Genomic DNA, 6,278 nt, shown 5'->3' with positions numbered 1-6,278 from the left:
TTGGGTGGTTTTGAGTAGAGTCTGCTAGTGTGGGTTTCCTGCTTCCTGCTTTCCAGGTTCCTTGTAATCTGGCTGTACATGTAAACTAAAGCACAGAGAATAAATTAAGCCGGCGTAAAGCCTTTCTTTAAACTGCCTGCTGAAACAGTGAAACATGCTGCCCACACATAGTCACAGAGTTTTTTTTGACTGTGCAACTATGTCTCCTCTCTTTCTAAACTTCAGTCCCCTTCTCATATATCTCATAGAATAGCAGATTTACAGGACAGCTCCAAGTACCTATCCCACAGGCCAACAGGAGCCCTAAAAAGATGTTCAAAGGTCAGCCACAGCCAAAAACCACCATAAAGTACGAGGTGATAAGCCATCTGAAATGAAGGAATATGATCTTGAATAGATTCAGCTTCATGAAAGCTGTTTAGAGCAGGGCTCATTACCTTTAATACCTTTAATACATGTAATCTTTGACACCCACTTTAACTGGCCACGTAAGTGTTTTCCAACACATTCACACAAACACAGAGACACACTAAAGTGTGACTTTATTTATCTTTTTTTTTTAAAATGACTCTGCACAACAAACTGCTTGCAGTGTTTATAAAATATGTGTTCAAATATGGAAAAAGATAGAAGTCATACATGCATTATATGTTTTATGCAGTTCAAACAAGGAAAACACTAAGTGGCACATCATTTTCATGATGTTATTTTATTAATGAAATAAAAAGCAGTTTTTCTGTGATCACATGCTGAGAAAGCCCTTCTTTGCTCAAAACAACAATACGTCTTCTAAACCTTTCTTTTAAGTTCAGCTGGCATGTGTTTCCCGAACACAGTGTTGCTTAGTCAACAATGTTTTCCCTGATATTTAATGAACGATCATAATATTAATGGTGAGCTGTGTTCATTGAATGAGGCACCAGAGTTGGTCCTGCAGACTTTTGACATTTCAGTTCACACAACTGTGTTATAAACAGTGGCCATTTCCGAATGTGTGTTTAAAACAGAACACCTGGTTTCAGTTAGCTTCATGTTTAAGCATATCTGAAAAATCTCTGCCCACAAACAGCCTCACAGGAGTAACAAAATAAGAGAAGTATGATTTATTACATCTGCAAGAGAACTGAAAGAGAACTATGAATCATGAAACTCTTAAAGACTGTAATCAGATTGGCCGTGTAGCACAGTGGAACAGTGGTTAGCATGTTTGCTTCACAGCAAGAAGGAGTTCAGTTCCACCATCACGAGTCTTTCTGTGTGTCTTTCTGCATGTTCTCCCTGTATTAGTGGGGGTTCTCTCTGGGTACTCTGGTTTAGTCCCACAGTCCAAAGACATGCAGTTAATGGGGTTAGATTAATTGGTGATTCGAAATTGCCCACCAGTGTGAATGTGAGTGCAAATGGTTATCTATCTCAATGTAATAACTAACTCTACCTTTCTCAGCCTGCTTAAGCTCCAGCTGAAGGATTTTTTAGATATCAGTGCTAATGAAGATATCGACCCACAAGTCTTATGGGAGGCTACAAAATGTTTCATTCGTGGCTTTTCCATCTCATTCTCCTCCATGCTGGCAAAAACAAACTTGCTCAGGTGTCCAATTCAGAAAATCAGATAGAATCTTTACAGAATCTGCCAAAACTTATCCAGTCGGACAATCAGTCTACACTCCTAGCTTCACTGAAGGAAGAATATGATGCAATAACCTTGTCCAAATCAGAGTTCTTCTTGCATAGAACTAGACAGAAGTACTATTTTGAATCAGAGCGTCCTAGTCGTTTGTTGGCACTTATGCTTAAAGAATGTGAAACAAGGGCACATATTCCAGCTATAACTAGGGATGGGTATCGTTTAGGTTTTATCCAATACCAGTACCAAACCGGTACTTTGGAAACGGTGCTGGTGCTTAAACGGTGCTCGAACCGGTGCTTAAAGAATGGAGAACACACACTTTGTCCAAAAACCTCTCATGTTTAGCTGTTTGTTTGTATAAAGATAACAGTGTTAGCCTTTTCTGCAGCTATAGGGCATATATGGTATCACTCTTGGCTGGAAGCAGTGCTTAAACAATGGAAAAAACACAAACTTTGTCCAAAAACCTCTCATGTTTAACGGTTTTCCACTTTTTCTTTGGTCTTTTTAGCCTTTTTGGCCAGGGTGAAGGGAGTATCTGCCATCAAACAAGAAGACAGCTGCATGTAACTACAACGGTGTTTGCTTACATGCATTAATTTAATAACATGGTGTGAGATTATAATATTATTTTATGCCATGTTATACCCCTAATTAAAGACTGTGAATTATTATGTAGTTTTAGTTTGCATTATTCTCCTGAATTAGAAGAAGCTGATAACTATTGCATTTGTTAAACTGATTTGCATTACATTAGACTGCTGATTTATTGTGAATGAATGATATTGTTTATGAGGCATTATACTGCTGAGTTATAAGAAATACTGTTCGCAGAAAGTCATCGCCTTATTTGTCTGATTAGAAGAGAACAGAACATGCTTGAGTTTTCTGCCCCATCTCAGCAGGAGCAGATAAACAGGGAGCCAAGGTCGTAGCTTAGGCGCTGCGGGAGAGAAAGCATGTGAATGTTTAGGCTTTTATGATAAGGTGGGGGCAACTAGAGGCTATAAGAGTTTGATCAATGCTCCACCATTTTGAGATCTGATGCTGTCTGCGTACGGTGTCCATCTCCCACGCGTGTGTTCATTAAAATCATCGTTTGACTCAACCCGGCCGGACCAGTGTTGTTATTGTGGTTTTTCCTCTTGTATCCATCCCCAATTTTTGAACTCGTAACAATGGTTAGCGTACTCAACGTGAATTACACACGAACAACATTAAGCTACTCACGCAGAGAAGAGCGGCTGCTGCTGCATCATCATCCTCATCATTTCTGCTACACTGGCAGGGCTAGGGGCCAGGACTCTCCTCTTCGGGTTTTTGGGGGATGTTGCTAACTCCGGGTCCGATAACAGGCACCACACCCGCAGTAGATGTGCTCGGTGTGAGGTCTCGCAGCAAGCTATCAAATACGGTGCATTTCTCGGCTTTAAAAAAACGCTACGCGTCGCCAGGTGTTTCATCAGATTCGAGGAGTTACCTCCTTTGACAGTATCACCTTAAAGCACTTGTTGCTGCTGAGTTTGCATCTTTTGCTGTGAAGTACAGCCAGACTTTTGACCGCTTCGCTTTGGGCATTTTTACTCTGTAGCTCTGCTCTAAAAGAACGTACGTACCTGGCCCCGCCTACTATCCTTGGAAAGGTAAAATGATTGGCTAGAATCCAAAGTGTATGACATCTCAGGGAAAAAAAGCACCGAAATAAAGCACTGAAATATGCGCTGCTTTTCGGTCTGGTTACTACCGTTTATGTCAAAACCGGTACCCATCCCTAGCTATAACAGCTGCAAATGGTAAAAATACGACAAATGCTCAGTCCATTAATGCGACTTTCTCGTCATTTTTTGAAAATCTGTATAAATCAAATATCAATTTTAAGGATACTACCTGTAATCGCATTAACTCTAGATGAGCTGCATAGAGCGCTGAAAGACCTTAACCCTTTAAGACCTACCATAGAACCAAGTCCGCCAGAACTTATATTATATTTTTACATGCTGTGGAGCCATTTTTGGGAGCATTTCAAGTTGCTATACATCAATACAACCATTATAACCCAGATTCTAATAATATGTATGCATTAAGTGCATAGTAATTACATAAATTGCAAAAAAGTGCAATAAATTACAAAAAAATTGAAAATTGTTTTTGTTTTTTTTAACACATATTTCTAGTTAGAGAAATTTAAGAGGCTTATCCCTCAAAACTGTAAATACAAAAAAGTTAACAAAATAGTTTTCAACCACAGGAAATTTATTTTAAGTGTCTTCATAGTTTTATTTTTGAAACAGACCAATTTTTATATACTGCAGGAAAAACGAAAATAAATATTATACTGTAAATTTGCAAAAAAAGCAGCATATGAATCAAAATAAACTATTTCCAGCAGTGCAATTTGAGTTCTAAGCATCCCAGAAACGACACAGAAAGTCATAAAGTCAAACATAACTACACCAGTATAGGCTTACAAGGCCCTGATGGTAAAAAAAACAAAAACAAACTAAATTTCCGCGAAAATGACGTCACTTCCGGTTTCGGGCAGGTCATGGCGGACATAGGATAGTTCGCGCTGATGGACGTAGGAAGTATTACGAACAGCTGATCGGATCGGCAAAGTGTGTTTCTGGAATATTATGTTTTTGTTGCTGCAAGTGCTTTTTATGCAGTTTTTGCAAAGCTATATGTGGAAGGAAACCGTGACCGAGGACAAGCTGATGGCATAAGATGTAAGTACAACTCCTCCGGTTTCATATGAAAAAGAATTATTGTGCTAGCTTACGTGGTTGCAGAGCTACCGGGATTTAAAAATAGTTACGCAAAACGGAGCGTGCCCGCTCCGACCGGCTCAATTAATTTTGCAATCCGGAACGGGTCTTTCCCCAGAGACCAGAAAACAGAACTTATTACCATTCTCTTTAAAAAGGGAAAAGACCCTCTTGAGTGCTCTAGTTTCAGACCAATATCTCTGCTCACAACTGATCTCAAAGTATTCGCAAAAGCTCTCGCATTGCGCTTGGAAAGAGTTATCCATGTTTTAGTCCATGCAGTCAGTATTAGTACGGCGAGTAACCTTCAGTAAAAGTAATAATTCACACAGCAATAGTACATTCATGTAGTTGTAAAAAGCTTGATAATATATTAAGTAATCCAAAGTATTCAGAATGCGTTACTCTCATTGAGTAACGTAAAGGAATACGTTACAAATACATTTTGGGGCATGTAATCTGTAATCTGTAGTGGAATACTGGTCTATAAAGCTCTGAATGGTTTAGGACCAAAATACATCAGTGACCTCCTGACCCAGTATGAACCATCCAGATCCCTCAGGTCATCTGGATCCGGTCTTTTATCAGTTCCCAGAGTCAGAACCAGACACGGAGAAGCTGCATTCAGCTTTTATGCTCCTTATATCTGGAACAAACTCCCAGAAAGCCTCAGATCAGCTGAAACACTCAGTTTATTTAAATCCAGGTTGAAGACTCACCTGTTCTCAGCTGCATTTGAATACAGCACCAAATCTGCACTGTTTACTTTTAAGCTTAAATTTCAAAACTTACATTTTAACTACTGATTTTATCTACTTCTCTTTTTTTTCCATTTTAAATCATGCTTTTTATTTGTTTTATCTTTTTAATGTCTCTGTAAAGCACTTTGAATCACCTTGATGTTGTATTGTGCTATATAAATAAACTTGCCTTGCCTAATGTCCCTGCCTACAGTTAAACACATTCACTTAATGAAAATCGGGGCATCTGCTGTGGCAAACGGGTGCAAGCCTTTGACCACAAACTAAGTCACTGCTCAGTGACATTCATCTATCCTGGCCTGAAAGGAGACGCTACCGGTAGACTGCAGCGAGAACTGCCAGCATCTGAGCCAGACTCTGTCTGTCTCTCTCATCATGGTCACCTAAATGCACAGTAATGGCAGATTTTGTAATAAGGCAGAACGCGCTAACATAATATGCACTGTTGTTGATTATTTACCTGCCGCATTAACGGGAGAGGACGTGCAAACGTTACCGCTGCTGCTGGGTTGAGATTCACGAGTCCGGAGCGGAATTAAAAACACGACATTCATTTAAGGTCATCGTCTGTTTTGTGAGCAAATGCTTTTGCATATTCGTAGTGTTTCCTCCCTTAAATCAAATGTCTACTTTGCAAGTACTCCAAGTTGCCCTGTTGTCATCTGTTCTCGTAAAGTATAACCAAACTTTTGAGCGTTTGTGCCGCATAGGCGCCGTGTTTCCTGCCAGGTAAATGACGCTCCGCAACGTGGTGATGTCATTTGAGGCGACTGGAATCGATAAGGGAATCGTTTGCAAAAATGGCAAAAATGGCAAACAATTCCAATTAATTGAAACAGTGGGAACCAGTTCTCAATTCGATTCCCATCCCTAAGTATAAGTCATCATGTTTGTAAATCAGATATTGGCTCTGTAAATGTAACGTTATGTTTTTTTCATATTGTCAAACATGCTGCAAATCTCACTGTGGTGGACTGTGTTATTTAAAGTCTGCATGGAAATCCTCTTCAGGTTAGTGCAAGATAAACAGGTTAGTTTGATGCTTTGTGATTTAAAGTAAAGAACAGTGTGTGACTGGAACACAGTTGTTGTGGTTTCATGGTCAAGTTAAGTTACATCAAG

This window comes from Diplotaxodon limnothrissa, linkage group LG22 (genome assembly GCF_057381915.1).
Source record: "Diplotaxodon limnothrissa isolate DT_005_m linkage group LG22, D_limnothrissa_male_GT1.1, whole genome shotgun sequence".
NCBI classification, from domain to species: domain Eukaryota; kingdom Metazoa; phylum Chordata; class Actinopteri; order Cichliformes; family Cichlidae; genus Diplotaxodon; species Diplotaxodon limnothrissa.
Note: the sequence above shows the minus strand (reverse complement) of the source record.